Source organism: Oncorhynchus masou, chromosome 28, assembly GCF_036934945.1.
Source record: "Oncorhynchus masou masou isolate Uvic2021 chromosome 28, UVic_Omas_1.1, whole genome shotgun sequence".
In the NCBI taxonomy this organism is placed as follows: domain Eukaryota; kingdom Metazoa; phylum Chordata; class Actinopteri; order Salmoniformes; family Salmonidae; genus Oncorhynchus; species Oncorhynchus masou.
In genome coordinates this window covers 31,093,842-31,117,776 of record NC_088239.1, presented here as the reverse complement: position 1 = coordinate 31,117,776, position 23,935 = coordinate 31,093,842, and the positions used below count along the sequence as shown (strand labels likewise).

The following is a 23,935-nucleotide window of genomic DNA, read 5'->3' as shown; positions in this document are numbered from 1 at the left end:
TTTACCTTGTTTGTGCTGTCTTCGACCCACAACTCCCACTCTGGCCTCAGATAATTGCTGTGTGCGGTGCTTTTGCAAGGGGAAAAAAAACTCTTTATTGCATTTGTATCCCTGGCATTGCAAGTTTAATCGAATATCGTAAGTCAAAAGTTGTTTTGTTCTCTCTGCGTTAAAGGTCATAGAGAGAACGAATGACATTGAGCTTACTGTTACTATAGATGCAGTTTTTTTTTTACGAGCCGAGTAGAAGACCACATGGTCAGTTCTGAGCACTATGTGAAACACCAGCAGGCTAACAAGGTAAACAGGAAGAGTCGCAGGCTTCGCAGGAAGCAGTGTTCTGGCCGTGGCAGGAGAAACGCCATCCATGGGTGCGTGGGCGAGAGATCGGAGTGGAGCTGCCCCTCCCTGGCTGGTGGTATAGGGCCTGCCTATGGGGGGGAGGGGGGAAGAGAGCGAGAGAGAGAGCGAGGGAGGGAGGAGTGGGCACCACCTGTTACTGGCATAGTGCCCAGATGTGACCTCTCCGCAGACGCCATGAGGGCTCCTCGCCTCGCGGTTTCCTGTATCCATGGCCAGCTCATCCGCTCATCTACATCCCTGTGCGTGCGGTGAGGGGGCGTTGACCACAGGGCAGTTTTCTCCTGCTTTCCTGAAGCCGCTTAGGCCTAACCCTCTCGACCCACACACCATCTGAGGTGCGAAGAAGCAGTGCTTCCCTGTTATTTCTGAGTTTTACTTGAAATCAAAATAATATAGTAGTGGCAACAGCACCAGGTGAGAAAGGGTGCTGTCTGGTTGAGGCTAAGGTAAGGAAAATACTGGTATGAAGAACACATGCAACTGAACCTCACCATGCCATCATTGAATCCCTTGATCGAGTTATGTGTTAGTTGTTTTGTAATATTTCTGTAAAATATTGAACACATAATGTCTCTTTCAACGTCAGCAACTTTGCCTGGCAGCAGGGTGTTGACGCATGTCGTTCTGTGCCATGGCTGAGTTGCCAAGTTATTACCTCATTGACCTTGGGTGGCTTTTTATCTCTTACTAATTCCTGTCATGTCTCTCAGAAGATGGCATGATGCCAATTCGTCGGGGCATAGGGATGCTGGCCCATGTTTACTCCAATGCTCCCCACAATTGTGTCAAGTTGTTAACTGGATGTCCTTTGGGTAGTGGACCATTCTTGATACACATGGGAAAATGTTGAGTGTGTGAAAAACCCCAGCAGCACTGCAGTTCTTGACAGAAACGCGTGCGCCTGGCACCTACTACTATACCCCAATAAAAGGCACTTAAATGTTTTGTCTTGTCCATTCACTCTCTGAATGGCACACTTAAACAATCCATGTCTCTATTGTCCCGAAGCGTAAAAGTAATTATTAAACCTGTCTCCTCCCCTTCATTTACACAGATTTGAAGTGGATTTAACAAGTGACATCAACCAGGGATCAGTAGCTTTCACCTGGATTCACCTGGTCAGTCTATATCATGTAAAGAGCAGGGATTCTTAAAATGTTGTATACTCAGTCACTGTCCCCCGAATAACAGTTTTATAGGGTGAAATCCAACCTCCACATACTACGAGGCACCAGGAAGTCTCCTGCGTTTGAATTTGGTGGAATTTGGTGAAATGTGGCATTGATCTCTGTTGTTTCTGATCTAGTTTGTTGATTTGATATATGTTCGTGGCAGGGCCGGGATTGCTTTTGTAGCTGGATTATGGTTCAATTTCTAGAGGTTCAGGTGTTTCTCCTCCACTCAGCATAGCCCCAAATACCATTGTTGATCAATCAATTCTTATCTGATGAAATAATTATTGCAAGGGCAAACCTGAAAACCACCAACACAACAGAGTTGTAGGCCTACTTGCATAAATAACGTTTCTATAAACACTGGGCGCCAAGAGATTGCATACAGCGGTGAGGTGGGCCAAGGTTTGTCGTGAATTCACCTCAATACAAAAATATTGACACAGTTACACATCACAATATTATTTTGGACGATGTTATATCGATACTTTGACTCCAAAGCACTTTTATTTCCATGATTGTTCCCCCCCCCCCCCAAAAAAAAGATCATTGGCTCTCTCTTGTCTCTCGGCAGCAGACCCACAGTATAGTGAGCAATATGTTTGGAACATCAAATTGCAATAAAATCGCAGTATCGAATGGCAATACATATATAGAATCGTGAGAATCGCAATACATATCGTATTGGCAACTAAGTATTGCAATACTATCGTATCGTGAGGTCCCTGGCAATTCCCAGCCCTATTTAAACCCAGTTCCGCTGATTCCTTCTTGGCCTCTTACCATATCTCTTTTGTAATTACTACTGTCATTATGTCTGTTTCAGTATTTCATTAAATAAAATACAAAAAAATAAAGAATATGTTAAAAGGAATAAGAGACCTGTCAGAGATAGTCCTCTTTAGTTTCCAGTTGTGTTGAAGTCTTTTAGCAGTCTCTTGGCGCCCAGTGTTAACACACAGGCTCGTTTCTTAGTTAATATTATGTTAGTACCATCTTAAACTGTAAAATAAAGCGTTACCAAGTCATATTTGTGTCTCTTGGACCTATGGTAGCTCTTCCTGTTTTACTTTCCGGCGGGTCTCTGACACAGGTCCGTGCCAAGCCACTCACTAAGTCTGGGTGAGTTGGTTCAGCGGGGGCCTGTAGTGCTCAGGGATAGGAGAGGTGTGTACGTTAGCCAAGCGGCCATGGAAACAAGCGTATGGCTCAGCGACCATGCCAGCATGGTCAGCCTAAAATAGAACACAGGAAGCAGAGGAGTAGCCTTTGGCTGCTGTCCTGTTCCTCTGTCGAGTGCGTCAAGCACTCGTCTACCAGTGTGGACAGGAGTCACAGGACAGGTGGAAGACCACAACCTTAAACAAAGAACACAACCAACTTGTAAACTGCGGCCTGATTGTGTATCAGCGAAAAATAACTTATTTAGGCTATGTAGCATCTAGAACTTCTAGCCCTAGAAATGATACCATGCTCCCACTAGGACAGTGGTCGGTTTTCAAGTCAAGATCACTTTCGCAGTCAAAAAGCAACCTGAGATCTACCGCTCAGATAGTTTTTGAAACATGACTTAACATTTTTTACATTAACCTAATAAAAACATTTATGTACAGATGAGGTTTGGGCAGTAGGCCTAATACAATATCACAGCATATCCGCTATATGCTTGGCCTGACAATATTGTTATTCTCAGACCATATTATATTTCAAAACTTGAGCTTTGATAACAAAATAGATCAGTTTGTGTAGCACTTGCGAGGCACTGCGGCGCATAAATTTAGATAATTTGCTTTTTAATTTGACTGCTGATGGTACATACACCTGACGGTCATGCCGCTTTCAAGACAACTGGGAAATCGAGAGAGAAAAAAAACTAGGGCAAATCATGACGTCAGTGATCTTCAGGTCAGAAAGACTGAGCTCTGGAAAGATGCCTCAGTTTCCTACTTGGAATTCTGAGCCGGATGACCGTTCAAAACTATTTTTCCCAGTCGGATCTTGTTCCCAGTTGTCTTGAACGCACGGAAGTCGGAGGTTTACGAGTTCACAGTTGTTTAGAACACAGCATTAGTCTCAGCAGCAGGAGGGAGAGAGCAGCAGAGACCGTGAGAGGCGGACCCTCTCCTTCCCTCCTTCCGGTGAGACTGACCAGAGAGAGAGGACACCGTATTCGCGCTCTTCCTACTCAAGTCGCACCGCATCTGCCTCATGCACAAATTCATGTTGGTCCTATGACCAGAGAAAGTGAAATATTCCTTGATATTAAAATAGACCCGATGAGCTGCTAATGATAATAAAAACGCTATCGATGCACTTGGCTACTCGTTCATTGCAACTGCAGTGCGAGTGGAAGTACGGAGAAAGCACATTTTATGTTATGTAACAGTGCTGAATTAAAAACTTCAACGTGAACTCACTCATACAAACAGCAGCTCATTGCTGTATTCTTTGACAGGCTCTCTGCAGTCATGGTGGTATTAGCACAGTGAATTGAGTTTCCGATTGGCCAGCGCAGGAGGCAAACTGGATTTAACCACAGATCTCCCGGTCCACCGGGTTGGCAGAGTTTGTATTTTCAAACAATGAAATAGTTCAAAATGAGAGCACTTTGCTTACCGGGTGCACATGGCTTCTGAATCAAGTGCACCTACCGCAACGTTGGCTTTTCTACAGAAGTGTTTGGTGATCGACTATGAATGCCTTGATGATCGACCGGTAACTGCACTAGGACATTCTGAACACAAACCATAAGCCCCATTTGCCAAATGTGTTCGGTAGTAGAATGCCTTTGTTTTTTTTAAAGACATTCTACCCCAAAATGCATGAAAATGTAATTATGTTGACAACAAATATAACTGTTGTTCGCCATTGCTCTGTACGGCGATGATGAGGAGCAAACGATGGCCTTATGCTCGTGGCTCATTCGCCCCACTGCTCGTTCAGTTAGCAACAAATATACATTAAAACTTGTCACTCTGATCTTTTTCTATTTACCCAGAGTCAGGTGAACGAATGGATATATTTTCCATGTCTATGCACGCTAGTTAGCAAATGCGCTGACACTAATTAGCAAATTCCTTCAAACTAAATGGTATCCATTAATTAATCTGACTATGGGTAAGTAGAAAAGGGCTTAATTGACAGTCTTGCACTATCCATTTAAAAGCGCGTCTCGGTAGAAATGTCTATTTTTTTACTACTAGTGTGGTTTAACAGTCATATCCCAATAGAGTTCCAGAAACGTGTAGAATCTATGCCAAGGCGCACTGAAGCTATTCTGGTGGCTCGTGTTCTGGGGGCTCGTGGTGGCCCAACGCCCTATGAAGACACTTTTCTGTTTTTGTTCCCTTTATTTCAGAAGTTACCTGTATCTTATCAGTGTCCTTCTCCAGTTGTCATTGTAGTGGTATGCTTTGACACTACTTTCACACCATTTGGTTCCTTGCTGGTGGTTGTGCTTCAGCAGCCACGTAGCTGTCGGGGCCTGAGAACCGGTGTGAAATATGACTCCACTGGGCCCCTCGGCAGGGCCTTGCTCATTGAGCAGACATCCACGGGAAAGGCCGGCGTAATTCTCGCTATCAATTACAGTTGCTCTCCTGGGCCCAACGACAGCCGTGAGCCGCATCCGCGTGCACCCACACGCCTTACTGTGGCTCAATGAGGCGGGGCACGCCGGGGAGTAAACGAGAGCGCGCAACCATCCGGTAAATACCAAATCTATCTCCCCCTCCTCTCTCGCACCATTTCTCTCTGTACCTTCCCACTGTGAGTGATTTTTCTTCCTCTTATTCTCTCCCTCTTTGTATCGCTCAGTGTCTCCACTTCCTTATTCTCTCTTTTTCTTCCCTCTCTCTGTTACTGTCTCTGACTTTCTCTGTTCCCTCTTTCACTGCTTCTCTGTTGTTCTAGTCCTGCATCCCCCTCTCTCTTTGTAGGAAATCGTTTCCATTTCAGATGATGCCCTCTCTTCTCCTGTCCTTTTTATTTGTTCACTCTGTCGTCCAACTTTCAGAGATTGTCTCTCTCACTTCCTTCTTTACCTGTTATGTCCTCGTCTATCCTTTTATTCTGTTCTCTCATCTCTACAGATTGAATGTTCACTCCCTCCCTGTCATATCATTTGATGCCTGATGAAAAGATGATTGATTACGTCAGACTCTCTGCCATCAAGGAGATGATATGTTCTTGTGAAGTGGAGTCTCCCCACAAGCAGGCTGGCTCAGAGGACGTGACTTGTCCAAATTGGGTCATCCCGTCATCTGAACACCCTCCTCATTTATCCTCTTCATGGCTTCTGCCGCATCGCTGACATTGCTACTGGTATTTCTACTGCTCTTTGACGTCATCACAGATATCATGATTAGGTTAAGACTGAATATGTGTTGGCAGAATCTCCCTAAGCCCCCAACTGAACATAGGGATTGTCTGGTGTCCTACTCATGATCATTGTCAGCTTTGTCATCACATATTCATCATAACCACTGTCGTTGTCGTCATCATCATCACCGTTGCCATCATCACCATCACCACCACCTTAATCATCATTACCTTGGGCATCATCACTCTTGTCATCACAGTCATCATCAATACCACCTCTGTTGATCGCATCCTAATTCTCAGGTGACTAGTAGTAGCTGCTTGAATGAGTCTGCCCGACAGTTGTTTTTCACGGCAGACGTATGGAGAGCGAGATTGCGAACACCTCCCGCTGCGATGATGTGGCAAAGCGCTGCTCGCCTCTCTAAGCCAAGACATCAATAAAGCGACTGCAACAGTGGCTTCTTCTGCCAAGTGGAGTAGAAGGGCTTTGAGCGCCACAGTGTTTCCCCACGTGAGACTCCTCTCCTACAGAGTTGTTCCACCACGAAGACTTTCCCACCAATTAGATCAAGTGCTAGTCTCTTAACGGTGCTGTCATATTATGGGCGGCTTGTGCAAGCGACTGTTTGAATAGAGATAGGTGCACATAGAATCGCTTTAATCGGAATGTCCCTACTAGGATTTCTATTTCTATGGTGTTGCTAACTGAGACATGTACACGGAGCGGGGTTGGGAGGGGAAAGGGCAAGCTGCAGTGGGAAAGAGATGGCGTTTCAGCCCGTGGAGAAAGAGTGGGTGTTGCGGCTTTGGGGGGTTAGCTGTTGGGAGTGAAGTAATAGACCATCATGCCCATTTCTATTTGTTACCCTTTACAGCTCCCACACACACACACTGAACTGTGGAGTGTGTAGACACCTCCTACTACCTATTCACTTTGTTTACCTTTAAGAGTGCTGAAGGACTTGTTTGGGTTGGGGGGCCCACTGGATTTAGGTGCCCCAGGCCTGAAATGCGTTAGTCCGGCCCTGGTTAGCTCACTAACGCTAGCTAGGTAGTGTATCTATGTAAGTGTTGGTACTGGAGCAGGCATTTAGCTGTTGTAGTTGACGTGGACAGTGCATATTGATTTAGCCCAATCTGCCTCCTCATTTAGAGCTCAGGGAGATGAATAGCTGACTGCAAAACAATCAGCCGCTGCCACCTCCGCATAATTCCGCCTACCAACCTGACACACACCCACCCTCAACGCAAGCACACTCAAATGCTGACCACAGTGTTGATTTTGTCCACCCACACCAGATGCTATCAGGACACGCAGGTTGAAATATCAACTATATTAATTTGGGGACAGGTCAAAAAGCATTCAACATTTATGGCAATTTCGCTAGCTAGCTTGCTGTTGCTAGCTAATTTGTCCTGGGATTTAAACATTGGGTTGTTATTTTACCTGAACTGCACAAGGTCCTCTACTCTGACAATTAATCCACAGATAAAAGGGTAAACCGAGTTTGTTTCTAGTAATCTCCTCTTTCAAGCTTGTTCTTCTTCTTTGGACTTTATATGGCTGTTGGCAACCAACTTTAAGGTACATTACCACCACCGACTAGAGTGTGGACCTCAGTTCATCTTTCAGTCACCCAATGTGGGTATATACCCCTAAAAACCAATGAGGAGATGGGAGAGGCGGGACTTGCAGCGTGTCTGAGTATATCAAACATTAGGAACACCTTCTTAAAATTGAGTTGCACCTCCCCTTTTTCTCCCTCAGAACAGCCTCATTTCTTTTTGGTCTCTAGAAGGTGTCAAAAGCGTTCCACAGGGATGCTGGCCCATGTTTCCCACTGTCTCCTCCCCATCATCTACACTGATTAAAGGGGATTTAACTAGTGACATCAAAAGGGATCATAACTTTCACCTGGATTAATCTGGTCAGTCTAAATCATGGAAAGAGCAGGTGTTCTTAATGTTTTGTACACAGTGTACATACAGGTGCACGCGCACACACCCTATTGGCTCGTACACCTATTCTAGTATCCGCTCAATGCCTTCATAAATCAAGCATTTAGTAAATGACTTTGCGCTTAGATCAAACAAGTTTGAGATCAAGTGGAGAAACAAAACATTCAATGTTCATTTATTTTGTTTGAAATACGGCCCGTCAGGATTCGAATGCTTTTAGATCCTGGAAGTAGCACCGGCATCCGGTTCTCCCAAACGTGACTAATTGCATGTCTGTAATAGAAATGTGTCTCCTATTACACGTGATCCTTACTGACAAGTGTAGCAGATATGAGCAGGCTTGTCATTGCTAGTATCCATTGTGTGGTGACATTCAACTGTCTTGGGACCTGGAGTAGTCTCACACCCATGCCCAACGAAGACCTTGGTTGGGTAATAGTTATCACCTTAGCTATGGGAGTGTGTCATTTGTGTTGGTCTGTGTCCATGGTCTGCCAGACAGAGACTGTCACAGTACGTTAGGCAAGCGCACTGACATACAGTACACTACAAGCATCAACAAAGTCCCTTTCATTCATTATTACAATGAGAGGTCCCGGCTCGATCTGCCAGGTTATCTGTGACTCAAAGGCAGCTATTTCAGGTGACATTACGTCAGGTCTTATTCAAAGCTCTGTAGGGAGATGTGCTGTGAATCAAGTGGTGTCCCTCACCATGAATTATGCAGGACTTCTCTCTCTCACTCTCTCACTCTCACACTCTCACTCACACTCAGAAGCAGGTGACGAGTTAACAGTTGTTTTGAGTGCGGCAAAAATCATGTTTCATTGACAGCATGGCCAATGTTGAATGTTTATCATTTTAAATTTGGAAAAAAGCCCCTTAATCCCAGGTTTGGGACCACACAGCTACTCCACTGAAGAGCAGGCTAGTGATTGCTTTGCAATGCTTGCAGTTAGCCACTGTTACTGATTCCTTCCAAACCACTCATTGTTGAATTTGTGATTTCCAACTTGTTGTGTAATGTTTATGGCCGATGAGCACCGATATGCTTTATCTCTAATTTCTCTTCATTATTTCTCTTCATATGACATGGATTAAAAAGGGATTGCCAGTAGATTGTCGACTTGATTCATGATGACTGCAAGCTAAGATTTTATCTGTGGCCAATGATCTTGAGCTGTCTTGGATTGGCACTTCTAATGTAACTCTATGGCAACTCCCAAGGGGCTGGAATATTCTAGCTCCTCCCTTAGACTTCGCGGTGACCGTATGAGTGACAGAACACTGAGCCAATCACGGCGCAACGCTCCGTATCTTCTGCTGGCTTGCCCCACCACCACAGAAAGCACTGAGCTAGGCTAAAACACCCGCATTTTGGAGGTGCCTTACTCAAGAAAACAAAAAGAGGTCATGTTTGTATGCAGATATATTAACTCAATTATATATACAGTGGGGCAAAAAAGTATTTAGTCAGCCACCAATTGTGCAAGTTCTCCCACTTAAAAACATGAGGCTTGTAATTTTCATCATAGGTACACTTCAACTATGACAGACAAAATGAGAAAAAAAAATCCAGAAAATCACATTGTAGGATTTTTAATGAATTTATTTGCAAATGATGGTGGAAAATAAACTTTTGTTATTGACCAAATACTTATCTCAATACTTTGTTATATACCCTTTGTTGGCAATGACAGAGGTCAAACGTTTTCTGTAAGTCTTCACAAGGTTTTCACACACTGATGGTATTTTGGCCCATTCCTCCATGCAGATCTCCTCCTAGAGCAGTGATGTTTTGGGGCTGTTGCTGGGCAACACGGACTTTCTACTCCCTCCAAAGATTTTCTATGGGGTTGAGAGTGGCTAGGCCACTCCAGGACCTTGAAATGCTTCTTACGAAGCCACTCCTTCGTTGCCCGGGCGGTGTGTTTGGGTTCATTGTCATGCTGAAAGACCCAGCCACGTTTCATCTTCAATGCCCTTGCTGATGGAAGGAGGTTTTCACTAAAAATCTCACGATACATGGCCCCATTCATTCTTTCCTTTACACGGATCAGTCGTCCTGGTCCCTTTGCAGAAAAACAGCCCCAAAGCATGATGTTTCCACACCCACGCTTCACAGTAGGTATGGTGTTCTTTGGATGCAACTCAGCATTCTTTGTCCTCCAAACACGACGAGTTGAGATTTTGCCAAAAAGTTCTATTTTGGTTTCATCTGACCATATGACATTCTTACAATCTTCTTCTGGATTATCCAAATGTTCTCTAGCAAACTTCAGTCGGGCCTGGACATGTACTGGCTTAAGCAGGGGGACTGCAGGATTTGAGTCCCTGGCTGCGTAGTGTGTTACTGATGGTAGGCTTTGTTACTTTGGTCCCAGCTCTCTGCAGGTCATTCACAATCTCCCCCTGTGTGGTTCTGTGTTTTTTGCTCACCGTTCTTGTGACGATTTTGACCCCACGGGGTGAGATCATGCGTGGAGCCTCAGATCGAGGGAGATTATCAGTGGTCTTGTATGTCTTCCATTTCCTAATAATTGCTCCCACAGTTGATTTCTTCAAACCAAGCTGCTTACCTATTGCAGATTCAGTCTTCCCAGCCTGGTGCAGGTCTACAATTTTGTTTCTGGTGTCCTTTGACAACTCTTTGGTCTTGGCCATAGTGGAGTTTGGAGTGTGCCTGTTTGAGGTTGTGGACAGGTGTCTTGTATACTGATAACAAGTTCAAACAGGTGCCATTAATACAGGTAACGAGTGGAGGACAGAGGAGCCTCTTAAAGAAGAAGTAACAGGTCTGTGATAGCCAGAAATCTTGCTTGAAATCTTGCGTGACCAAATACTTATTTTCCACCATAATTTGCAAATAAATCCATTAAAAATCCTCCAATGTTATTTTCTGGATTTTTTTTCTCATTTTGTCTTTTATAGTTGAAGTGTACCTATGATGAAAATGACAGGCCTCATCTTTTTAAGTGGGAGAACTTGCACAATTGTTGGACTAAATACTTTTTTGCCCCACTGTATGTGTGTGTGTATGTATATATATATATATATATATATATTTATATATATATATATATTTATTTTTTTTACATTGTTTGCTAACTGATACATGACACGTGTTAATGCCTAAATAACATTTATTTTGCCAAAAATGTGGGGCTCAAAATTGAATGACTGGTTGCCACTGCCTCGGTAATTCTCTTGCCCAATAGAACACGTAATGTGAAAACGTGCCTGATATTCCAAGAATCGATTCTTGCTGTGCCCGGCCTAGGTTAAAGTTTTGCGCGACATTGTAGCCTGTATAGGCCCACACATGGCCATTGCTGTGGCGAGAGAAAGAAGCGCACCTGTATCTCTCACAGAACGAGAATAAGCTTCACTTTCCCTCTCTGCTCTGATCGACATGTCCCTGCAACTCTCACCTCTCCAGCGTTGCACTTCATTGCCGCGGTAACCCTGATATGTTGAAATACATTTACCAAAGTTATAGAATTACTCCTGTCTGTTCAGAAAGAAATTCAATCTTTCAGAAAACTACACCAGGAGTAGGCCTATAATTTAGCCACAGTGGATCAATAGCATATTATTATTTGTTTTTGTTATACAATATGTGAGTCTCCACACACCTAGGTCTATGCTATTGATGGGTTCAAGAAAAGGTCGCTTTTATTGATCTCAGTTTGTCAGTGTCAAAGTAGCCATTTCGTTCATTTGTGAAGTATTAAAAAAGATTCTGCTAAGGTCTCCAGTCATCTAAAATAATATACATTTGCTTGAAATGCATTTATAAAAGGCCCATGTATGCAATGTATGCAAGCACCTCTACTCTACTGCTCTATGCCAGCACGCAAAACCGGTGATATGTATGCAATCCTTTATTCAACTTTTTTTTCTATTACCTCCGAGGCCCCCAGGTCACCCCCCTCCCGGCACCTCCCAATTTACAAGTTAAGCACTGGGGTTAGTGTTAGGGTTGGGTTTAGGGTTAGGAGTTAGGGCTAGGTTTCGTTTTAGGGTTTTGGAGTCAAGGTTAGCTTAGGGAAAATAGGATTTTCAGTTGTTTGATCCCTTAAGGATAATAAAATAAATGTTTGAGGATTTGTGTGTGTGTGTGTGTGTGTGTGCGCTCGTGCATACGAGCGTGAGTTATGAGTTATGCTCATGAGGGCCACACCTTGTACAGCCTACGATTTTAGATCTGGCAAAAGCTTTCCAGATCAAGAACCATAATCCACTTTGCTGCAATGCCCCTGCAATGCAACATCCTTTGTCCTTAGTCTCTCAGTGCGTGTGTGTGTCCCTAGTGTCGGTGTGTATGTGCGTGCGCGTGTGTCTATTTCACCATTGCGTGCCAGCAAGAGAAAGTGAGAGGACCGTGGAAGAAGAAACTCAGATCCCCTCCTCTCAGCTCATGAAAAATTGCTGGGAAAGGGCAAATATTTGAGCGCAGCTGATAGAGCGCTACGGTTAGTCCCTAATACATACAGCTCAATTCTCCCAGGTGCTCCAATGCGGTCTTCTCCACTGAAGCAAACCTGCCTGGAAAAATGCTTACAGCTGTAAGAAGAGTGAGAGAAAGAAAAAGAGGAAGAGAGAGAAACAGGGTTGATTGAATTAAGTCCTTCTTAAATGAATCGCTGCTTTTGCCCGCCGTCCAGTATTATAGCTGTGCTCATAAATGTAAATGGGACACGCAAGGGTATGTATCCGATTTTAGATGAGCTCATAGTGTCTGCCCTGCAGAAACGTCTAGCCTCTTGCCGGATTGTTCATCAGTTAATTTATTTGCCTCATGTAACCTCACAGAGATATTATTTAATCAAGAAGGGCATAGAAGTTCATTTGAGCACCGTCCAGTCCAACATGAAGACATTCAGTCCAGCTCAATCCAACATGAAGACATTCAATCCAGCTCAATCGAATATGAAGACATACAGTCCAGCTTTACATAATCTCCCCTTATTCTTTGGCCCTCTAAAGCTTCTTAGGGCTAGGGTCCTTTTTTCCCAATTTCTGCCTGAATGACATGCCCAAAGTATACTGCCTGTTGCTCAGGACCAGAAGCCAGAATATGCATATGATTGGTACCATTGGAAAGAAAACACTTTAACGTTTGTAGAACTGTTAAAATAATGTAGGATAATATAACACAATAGATATGGTAGGAAAAAAAAATCCATTCCTACACTTGTGACGACTTCACCAACGTGACCAGCAAGATCCTGGCCAAGGTGAGCCGCAACCTGCACAACCAAGCCCACCATCCTCTCTGGCTCATCATAGAGCAAATCAAAGCCCACTTCTACCGTGCCTACATCATGCTCTAGGGCAACCCGCTGTACTCGGTCCACCACAACCTCAGTCCGGTGATGACGACGGAGCAGAATTTCGACAACCTGCTCAACCGGGCCGACCACTCCCGCCGGAAGCGAGGCGTCAGCTACTACCTCAACCAGGGGCACCATGCTGCACGCTCACATCTCGGCCCACCAGAGGGAGCTGGGTGTGCTCGGGACTGGACCGCTTCCTGCTGGCGGGCGAAGTGTAACCAAGGGACGAGATTGACGCCAGCCACTACCCCGTGTTCCATCAGATGTTGGGCGTGCGCCTCTTCTCTAACCACCAGGTCAGTATTGGGCTTTTCACACTAATGAGCCGAACCAAGCCAAGGCAAACCAATCTGCACTGAGTTGACCTGGTTGTGCATCCACCATAGTTTCTGGAACCCAGCTGAAAAGGACAATGTGAAGAAGAAGAAAGAATAAGAAAAATCGTAGCAAGAGGACAGCTTGGTTCAGGTGAAAAGGGTATAGGGTTATAGTAAAAGAGAACTAGGGAACTTCAGTATTATGTCCCCATAAAGCTTTTGAAATCAAAACAAATGCTGGTGGAGTTAATGTACGGGAACATTTCAACTAAACATAACACTGCCTTGAGTAGCTACGGTTTTATTGATTAGCTTCTCCTCCAGACCACAAAGTCAAGGCCTTCTGTGTAGGGTCACAACAAGGCCAAAGAGTTGGACTCACAATGTAGGATGAATACAGTATCCCATTGTTACACAACATGGAGCGCTACAGTTTTATCGATTGCATATGCTTTGCTGAGTACTGCAAAGACATTGAGAAGTAAACTTAGATACACATACAATAATTCATTCTACATGAAGTCCAATCATCAGCCTTATTAACAGCATTAGCAGCAGTGTTGTTTTGAAAAGTTGTCTCTGAAATATGTGTGTGTGTGTGTGTGTGCATGTTTTTCAGCTGCTTGCCAAGGTTTTGAGCGGAGAGAACCAGTCTCTCTTCGAGAGCGGGGTGAGCCAGACCCCTCAGAAGCAGGAGACCTGAAACAGACTCTTGACCGTATGGTCAGACACCTGTTTGGAGAAGGTAAACAACGTTTCAAGTTCATGGATGCCCACGTACCCACAATATTGATAGCCCATGGTAGTCAACATCATTCTTCATGTAGCGTTCACCTACCAAGGTTCTGTTCCAATACTTCTTCTTCATGGTCTGGCATGACTGCTTTGGTGAAAGCTTGCTAGATTAACTCTTATGGATTATACGTTCATTTTAGAGCAATGATTACTTCATGGAAGGAGAGAAGGATACATTTAAAATTGTTTTAACAGGCCCATAGTCCTCTTAGGTCATTGGTCTCTTGAAGGAAAGGATACAGGGAAATGTAACCTTTTGATAATTTTGGGATCAGTCCCTCGCCCTTTGTCTCAACCCGTCCTTTCCTCTCCTCCATCTCCCTTCGTCCTTCTCATCTCTCTTTTCTGTGCCAGAGCTGGAGATCCACTGGGTGGAGTGTTAGTTCCCATTCACACATCCCTCCTTTGAGATAGAGGTGCATTTCCAGGATGACTGGCTGAAGGTGTTGGACTGTGGGGTGATGGAGCTGGTGAGCATGGCTGTTGACACACATGCAAATATACACAGACAAATGCACACAGTCCTGCACACTGGGCCGCAAGTAACCTAGCGGTCAGAGCGTTGGGCCAGTAACTGAAAGTTTGCTAGTTCGAATCCCCTGCCAACCAGCCGACTATGTAAAACATCTGTCGAACTGCCCTTGAGAAAGGCACTTGACCCAGGGTCACAGTCAATAATGGCTGATCCCTGGCCGTGACCTCACTCTCCAAGGGTGTCTCAGGGGAGTGGGATATGCAAGAAACACATTTCCATTTCACACCTCACACTTGTACAGGTTACACACTTGTACATGTGTGAAACAGGACAAATATAAGCACCCCCATATGCGCAGATACTCGCACACGATACACACACTACATTTACATTTACGTCATTTAGCAGACGCTCTTATCCAGAGCGACTTACAAATTGGTGAATTCACCTTCTGACATCCAGTGGAACAGCCACTTTACAATAGTGCATCTAAATCATTTAAGGGGGTGTGGGTGAGAAGGATTACACACCTATCCTAGGTATTCCTTGAAGAGGTGGGGTTTCAGGTGTCTCCGGAAGGTGGTGATTGACTCCGCTGTCCTGGCGTCGTGAGGGAGTTTGTTCCACCATTGGGGGGCCAGAGCAGCGAACAGTTTTGACTGGGCTGAGCGGGAACTGTACTTCCTCAGTGGTAGGGAGGCGAGCAGGCCAGAGGTGGATGAACGCAGTGCCCTTGTTTGGGTGTAGGGCCTGATCAGAGCCTGGAGGTACTGCGGTGCCGTTCCCCTCAAACAAGCACCATGGTCTTGTAGCGGATGCGAGCTTCAACTGGAAGCCAGTGGAGAGAGCGGAGGAGCGGGGTGAAAGAACAAGGTAACACCAGACGGGCTGCGGCGTTCTGGATGAGTTGTCACAGGCAGGGAGCCCAGCCAACAGCGAGTTGCAGTAATCCAGACGGGAGATGACAAGTGCCTGGAATAGGACTTTCGCCGCTTCCTGTGTGAGGCATGGTCGTACTCTGCGGATGTTGTAGAGCATGAACCTACAGGAACGGGCCACCGCATGTTACACGCTTGCAAACACACATGCCCGTACTGTATACACAAACATAAACTCGTACTGTAGGTCTGGCATACACTTACTCTTTCTCTCTCACACACGCACGTACGCATGCACACACTCTCACACACATGCTTTAAAAAATACTCTTGCGCGTACACACACACACACACACACACACACACACAAAACAACCAAAACAACAGATTACTCTTTACAGATTTGGCTCTGCGGTACTAAAGAGAGAGCTCTCGCGGTTTTGCCCTTGAACAAAGCTGTGTGCTGACGTGCCTCAATAAACATCCCACTTGTCTAGAAATCAATAATACATGAAATGGACGCCAAAACAACATGACTCCTGTTTAGCTATAGTGTTTACTCTCTTCCCACACAACGAAGGCTGTTGTGGCAGAGGTCGTTGGGGTCGAACCTTTCTCCTCCGTCTTCGACCCTGCTGCAGTGCAGTCACACTTCCTGCCTCCACCAGCAGATGGCAGTGTTGTGCAACTGAGATGCAGGTCAGCCTGGGGGTGGTGCGATTCCTGTTTGGGGAGTGTGTGGACGGAGACACTCTCTGGGGCCCCAGGGGATGGGGTCTGGTTCAGCGGCCCAGACAGAGGCTTGTTTCCGGGGGGAGAGGACCTTGAATGACCCCCTCACGCTTCAGCAGTAGCTTGCAGCCAGCGAGCCTTCCATCCCTAGATTGTTACTAAAGGCATTAAAGAAGAGGGAATATGTTTGGAGATCTCCTGATTCCAGCTCTGCACAACAGTGGAAAAACCCTCTCAACACTCAGCTCCTAGCCTTTCACCTCCAGACATATTGATTAAACAGTTTTGTCCAATTGGCTCAGGCTCTGCCTGCTCGTGACACTGTTCCACAAGTGCCTAATTCACATTGTAGAGCCAAACTGAGCCCAGCCAAGCTGTATTGGGCTGGCCTGGTTACTCCTCCACAATAGTTGCTGGAACCTTGATGTAAAGGACAATGTGAAAAGAAAATATATGGGCAAGAACAGTATGCTTTGGGTCGGCCCTATAGTGTGAGGCAAAAGACGTTTCACATTATAGGGAAAACTTTTTAGATACTGTTTAGACTTATTTTGTCTCAGAAACCCAAACTTCTAAGATACCATTCCAAAGCCTGGGGAAGTTCTCAGTAAGACAATAAAAAAATTATGGAGTATGGCAGAGTAGATGGAAAGTGCTGACGCTGCGTCAAAACCAGTGACGTTGTGTGTACAAAAAAAAAATGTTTAAAAAAAAACATGCATAAGATAGATTTCCATTGGAAAGGTCTCTTTGTTATGATTCGGGGAAAGTAATTCTACTCTGTGAGCAATGCTACTCTATGTGAAACGTCCCTGAGTTTAATGCGAGAACACTGGCAGGTTTAACCCGGTTGTGCGGTTTTAATTAAGCCATATTATTGTTATGAGCTATGCTGGAGCACACCGTTGAATGGTCCAAAACAAACCACTCCATTCCAATCTTGTGCATCAGATTCGAAAACATAAGGCTCCATTCCAAGATTGTGTGTTGGATGCTACAAAACTAACGGCTCCATTCCAACATTGTGCGTCAACGACATTTCTCTCCCTGAGTGCTGAGTGCTTCTTCCAACAGGCCTTAGTTGATGGGCCCGGAGTTTGGAAGTGTGTACACTTGTTGGTGCAGTCATCATTTGGCTTATTTTGGAACCTACCACCGACTGTGCTCTCTGGCATTTTGAGGGCGTCAATAATTGAACACCCCTGACCTCATCCCAACAAAGACACTCTGTTTTGTTAAAGCCCCCCCCCCCAGAAAAAAGGAGATAGGAAAGCATTCGTTCCACATTTTATTTTCTCTCTCGCTTTCCCTTTCTTTATTTCTCTCCATCTTTACAAAGCTCTCTCTCTCGCTCGCTCTCTCTCTCTCTCTCTCGCTCTCCCGCTGCCCCCATTTTCATTTTGGAGCAACTCAACTGGAGCAACTTTTGGAGCAACTTTCGGTGCAATTTAGCCGGATGCACTGTAGAATCAGTGATGCGTGCACCCAAACCCATTTCTGACATGGTGCCTCCTTAAAAATATATTTTTGTCAGGGCAATGCGAGTCTCTCTCCTTTTTTATTATTATTTTTTTAACAAAAGAGACGTCCCTTGCAATACTATTTATACTTCATCTCTCAATTTAACGTAGGAGGGTCTGTGCAAAAAGCCTTTTGTCTTTATGACACTGCTACTGGGGTTAAATTGTTGTATAAAACATTTGTCATGCCATTTTCTGTTTTGTTATGATTCATAAAAAGCAATGCTACTCTGTGAGCAATACTACTCTATCTTTGAAGAACTCATGTTGAACCCGCGGGATGTAGTTTGGGGGTGCTGCGAATTTTCGCCAACGGACAAATATTGGTCTTTTAATACAGGACTAGTAGCTCTTTTTGGTAAATATACAGTACTAGTCAAAAGTTTGGTCACACCTACTCATTCAAGGGTTTTTCTTTATTTCTACATTGTAGAATAATAGTGAAGACATCAACTTTAAAATGGCACATATGGAATCATGTAGTAACCAAAAAAGTGTTAAACAAATCAAAATATATTTTATATTTGAGATTCATCAAAGTAGCCACCCTTTGCCTTAATGACAGCTTTGCACACTCTTGGCATTCTCTCAACCAGCTTCACCGGGAATGCTTTTCCAACAGTCTTGAAGGAGTTCCCACATATGCTGAGCACTTTTGGGCTGCTTTTCCTTCACTCTTCAGTCCTACTCATCCCAAACCGTCTCAATTGGGTTGAATTCGGGTGATTGTGGAGGCCAGGTCATCTGATGCAGCCCCCTACTTCCCGCAGCTATGGTTGAAACCCTCATTTTTTTATGTTAACTTTGGAAATTGGTCAATCGTAATAGGTGAGTGTGTTGCTGTTGTGATTAATACTATACAATGTTTAATATTCCTTGTTTTTTTGTGTTTGTATTTATTATTGCTTCCCATTAGCTGCTGCCAGAGTCTATTTTGGACTTGGAAACTGTGACGAGACCCCTGGTGGCATGTCTTGTGGGGTATGCATGAGTGTCTGAGCTGTGCACTAGTCGCTTTAACAGACAGCTTGGTACTTCCAACATGTCAATCCCTCTCACTAAGACAAGTGGTGATGCAGTCATCCTCCCCTCAGCAGCCTCCACTGTTACATTATGACTTCCAACACCCCTGAGACATTGTACATTAGCAGCAGCACCACGACAACTCAGCTACACAATGGTAGGGATTATCTGAGCAGGTTTTGGGTCACTAATAAGTAATTGTCTCTCCCGGCCAGGCAACAAAATTATTTGGGTGGACTCCATCATTGCTGTAGAGCATCTTCCGTTTCCAAAAAGGTGTCAAAGTTATCAATAAAAGTTATTCCAACAGAGCTACAGTAATCCTTTAGCCAGATGTGTAATGCCAGAAGCTTGCTGAGTCTTTTGCAGGCGCGTCCCAGCTACAGCATAGGGCCTGAAATAATCTGCTGTTGTTTGGAGTCTTTCAGAGCTAGAATCAGTTCTTTAAAATCCCATTTCAGCAGTTCTGAGCTAGCCCTCCTAATGCCATTTTAACCCCACATGAACTACGATAACATCAGGACACAGCAGCTGTCATAGAACGGTAGGAAGCAGCCTTGTAATTTTCTGTACTTGTGCTCAAGGATAGCACAGGGTTTTTGACCCGGGAACCAAGATTTCTCATCATAGAGCTGCCAATGATGACAGTTGGTGAAATGGCCTCGAAGGTCCGGTTCTTTTTCCGGGGGTTTATAGTAGTCCCCACGAGGACCGATGGGAGGATAGACCCTTGTGGCTGACGGGTGCCAGGATCACCCTGGTTTGGAAACAGGGTAGAGGCCGATGGCACTGCAACCTCCGAGCCCAAGGGGGTGTAGCTGTTTTATGTCTGGATTGGGCTTCCTAAAGCCAAAGAAGCCATGTTCACCATTGACCACTGCCTTCCATTAGGCTTACGATGGATGATGGGATTACATTGCTGGATAGAGTGATTGGAGACTGGGGCATGCGCTAAGTCCTCTAGAAGCGTCGGTCCTGTTCAATTTTCCACATTCGGGGGAGACATCCTCAGTGTGAGGTCCCTGTGAAGTACAGGCCAGTCAGTCAAAGAATGGTGACAGGGCTGTGATTCTCTCACCGTATTAGAAGTGTAGAGATGGTGGAAGTGCAATGCGGAAATTTGCTTGCTTTGGCTACACAGCTGTATCCTATAGTCCTCCGCAAGTAGGCAGTTGTTGAAAATCTGGTCGGCCCACAGTGTCCCGGAAAAGAGGCACAGTGAACACAACTCCTACAACGCAGGAAGCATTCGCCTCTTCCTCTGAATGGGGAGGCCTCCATCCAATCAGCTATCTTCGTCAGCTTGATGGCTAGCAGCTTAGCTCGCTAGCTAAAGTTACCAAGTCTGTCAAGCAGGCTTTAAACTGTCTGTTAAGCAGGATTCCCGGAACAAGAAATGGCAGTCCTAGCTGTAAAAAGATAACTGTTGTGTCTTAATGTGCTCTAACAGATAGGTGTACACGTAACATCTTCTTGTGTCCACTGAAAACTGTATTTTTTTCATAAAGGAAGCACTCAAGAGCTTCACTTCCTGTTTACCTCTGGTAAAAAAAAATGGGATTCATATTTTCCAGTTTCGATACCGGGAATAGTTATATTTATCCTAAGAATCCCGAGAAATACCGCAAGTGGCCATTTTTAAAGCGCTTAAAACCATTTCAGAGCAAATTACATTTCGATTTAAGTAATGATAGAGTAAGTATCATTGATCACCAATTACATTGTTGTGAATTGCGAAACAGCCTGTTCATGAATTCCAAGCATTATCATGTTCCTCAATTCATTCAGCATATTTCAGCAGTGGGCTGTCTCAAAACAGAGTGCGCTCAGGATGCACAGAGCGCACACAGAATATAGAATTGCCGACTCATACAAACTGTGTAATAGCAGTCAAATTACAAAAAGTCAAATGACTAAAGTTCCCTAAGCTTGCTAGATAACCTCCTTCAACGAATGACAGAATACCTCCTATATTTGTCAAAATCGAGTTGATGATTATACAGATAGCAGATCGGCTCATGAATAATGAGGAGATGATGACAATACACTGAACAAAAATATAAACCAAACAAGCTTCAATGCCATACAACACTCCTTCCGAGGTCTCCAACTGCTTTTAAATGCAAGTAAGAGCATGCAAGTAAAGTGCATGCTCTTCAACCGATTGCTGCCCGCACCCTCCCGCCTGACTAGCATCACTACTCTGGACGCTTCTGACTTAGAATATGTGGACAACTACAAATACCTAGGTGTCTGGTTAGACTGTAAACTCTCCTTCCAGACTCACATTAAGTGTCTCCAATCCAAAATTAAATCTAGAATCGGCTTCCTATTTTGCAACAAAGCCTCCTTCACTCATACTGCCAAACATACCCTCGTAAAACTGACTATCCTACAGATCCTTGACATCGGCGATGTCATTCACAAAATAGCCTCCAACACTCTACTCAGCAAACTGGATGCTGTCTTTCACAGTGCCATCTGTTATATCACCAAAGCCCCATATACTACCCACCACAGCGACCTGTACGCTCTCGTTGGATCGCCCTCACTACATATTCGTCGCCAAACCCACTGGCTCTAGGTCATCTATAAGTCTATGCTAGGTAAAGCCCCGCCTTATCTCTGCTCACTGGTCACCATAGCAACACCCACCCTTAGCACGCACTCCAGCAGGTATATTTCAATGTTCATCCCCAAAGCCAACACCAACACATGGCTTCACCATACCCAGTCATGTGAAAACCATAGATTAGGGCCTAATGAATTTATTTAAATTGACTGATTTCCTTCTATGAACTGTGACTTAGTAAAATCTTTGAAATTGTTGCATATTGCGTTTTTATATTTTTTTGTTCAGTATAGTTTAAATATCAAGGTATCTCAATGGGGACCAATTCTGTTATAAAAATATCCATATCTACTCTCAAACCGTTTGTTGACCGCACATTATCTACCCAAGCTTTCATATGGGAAGCAAATACGAGACAGCACAGAGAAGCAGGGGATATCTTGACATGCATAAGCAAGAGACGTGCTTTGATTATGCAACCTATATACAGTATTACAGAATAAAGTTAGGAGTTTTCATGCGAGTAAGGATTTTGGGTTTCAGTGGGATTGGGACTGGGACTGGATAGAAAAATAGCCAAGGCTCAAGGATAGGAGGAGATAACAAATCAGAGGCATGAGGAGAAATGGAAACAGACTTCATGTCTATGACAGAGATGCATATGTAGTGAATAGACCTATCAAATTTGTGACTGTCTGAAAAACTCACAATGACAGCTCAAAGAGACACATTCTTTTATCTGCTATACTGTAAGGATTTACTGTATGGTTTATTAACTGCATTTGGGTCGCTTCTGTAGTTTGGCAGTGTCAATTATGTGTGTGCTTTGAATTTATGCAGACTTTGTGTGACGTAAATACGCTGGGCTAAAGGCTTCCATGCAACAACCTGTTTGTATAACGTGCTATTACATTTTTTTTTGCTAATCGTATGCTGTTCGCGTTGTGTATTTTGTGGAATTGCATTAGTGCCGACATTGGGGAGAAATGTTGTAATTTCCTGGGTTTTGTCATAAAAAAATTCTGGGAAATGTTCCCGGGACAGGCTGTATTATCCAATCAAACCCACACACAGTACCAGCAATGCAACTTGGTGTTTTTAACAACTATTGTTGTCAAACATGATTGACTTGATTATGTTATAAATATAGTTGTGATTTATTTTTCTTCTCACACTATTAAAGTTGTTTAATCTTTGAAACCCAGTAGCCTTGTTCATCAGGGCACACCATGGCAAAAGCTTTTAAAGACCGTTGCCACGCAAAACGAAAACCAGCATTTCTTATTAGACATGTTCAAATAGTATGTCCGCATTTTTAGTCGTTCTGGAATGTTTTCTTCCGTTTCGTGACTTTTGAACACAGATCCTTTGTGTTCTACTGTTGACTATCTTCGTGTGGCTGTTTGTATGTAGAATTGACAGCTGGTTGCAGTGGGAAAAAATATCATCTGTTCCATTGACTGTAATTGGGATTGTTTATGGCTCTGTAGACCCTGTTCATTCCACCTGCAACGCTCTCACTGGGAAAATGAATAGGCATGCAAAACTGGGGTGACACATTATGTCGCTATGAACTCCATCTCTAGAGCCATCAGCATGTCTGGGAGGGAGCACCCCGTCCACTTTTTAAGGATACGGCTAATTCAACCTAGCTTTCTTTTCCGCTGAAAACCGGATGTGGGAACTCCACTCAGGCGTCTTTTTACGCCTGCTACGTTAGGATGGGGTGTGTGTGTGTCTGTGTGTCATTTTAATGGGACCAGTCCACACTGAAGTGGAGAGTTATTGCATATCAATGGAAGTGTCCCTCTGCCCTTGGGCTCTGTTGCCATGCTCTTGACATTAATGCATGGGAGAGGCTTTTTATTCAATGACTTTGTCAAACTACACACACACACAAACCACGTGCCCACATATGCACACACAGACCCACACCTGCATTCTCTCCTTTAAGTCTCTATCCCAAGTTCCCTCTCTCATTCTTCCCCTCTTCACTGCAGGGACTTTGTTAACCGCACCCTGCCACTCTCATTCCCTCTCTCTCTCTAACACACACACACATGCATACAGACACCCACACTCTTACACACTAGCTCCTCATTCTCACTCTCTCAACTCTGTCTCTCTCCCTCTCCCTCTCCCCCCATTTCTTCACTGCGGCAGATCAGTGTGCCTCCCGTTTCCAAGGCAACTCCTCATTCAGTCCCCTCACACACACCCACCCTCACACACTCACACATGCAGGCACTCCCCCTTTCTCTTTGGAGCATTGAGACAATAAGAAAAAGCTGGCAGAGTGAGAGCGAGAGAGGAAAAGAGAGAGATAGAATTAAACATGTAGCAGGGGTCTCTCTCCAGACGGGACCAGCAGCCGGGATGCCAGCGGGGGGTTGTGTGTGTGTGTGTGTGTGTGTGTGTGAGGTGGTTATTTATTTGTCTCTCGAGCGTGACCAGCCATATGCGTAAC

General features: G+C 44.5%; 1 pseudogene; it reads left to right on the top strand.

Annotated features, from left to right (window-relative positions):
• The first annotated feature begins 255 nt into the window (after positions 1-255).
• Positions 256-23,935, top strand: part of LOC135516974 (phenylalanine--tRNA ligase, mitochondrial-like) — a 131,172-nt pseudogene continuing 107,492 nt past the window's right edge.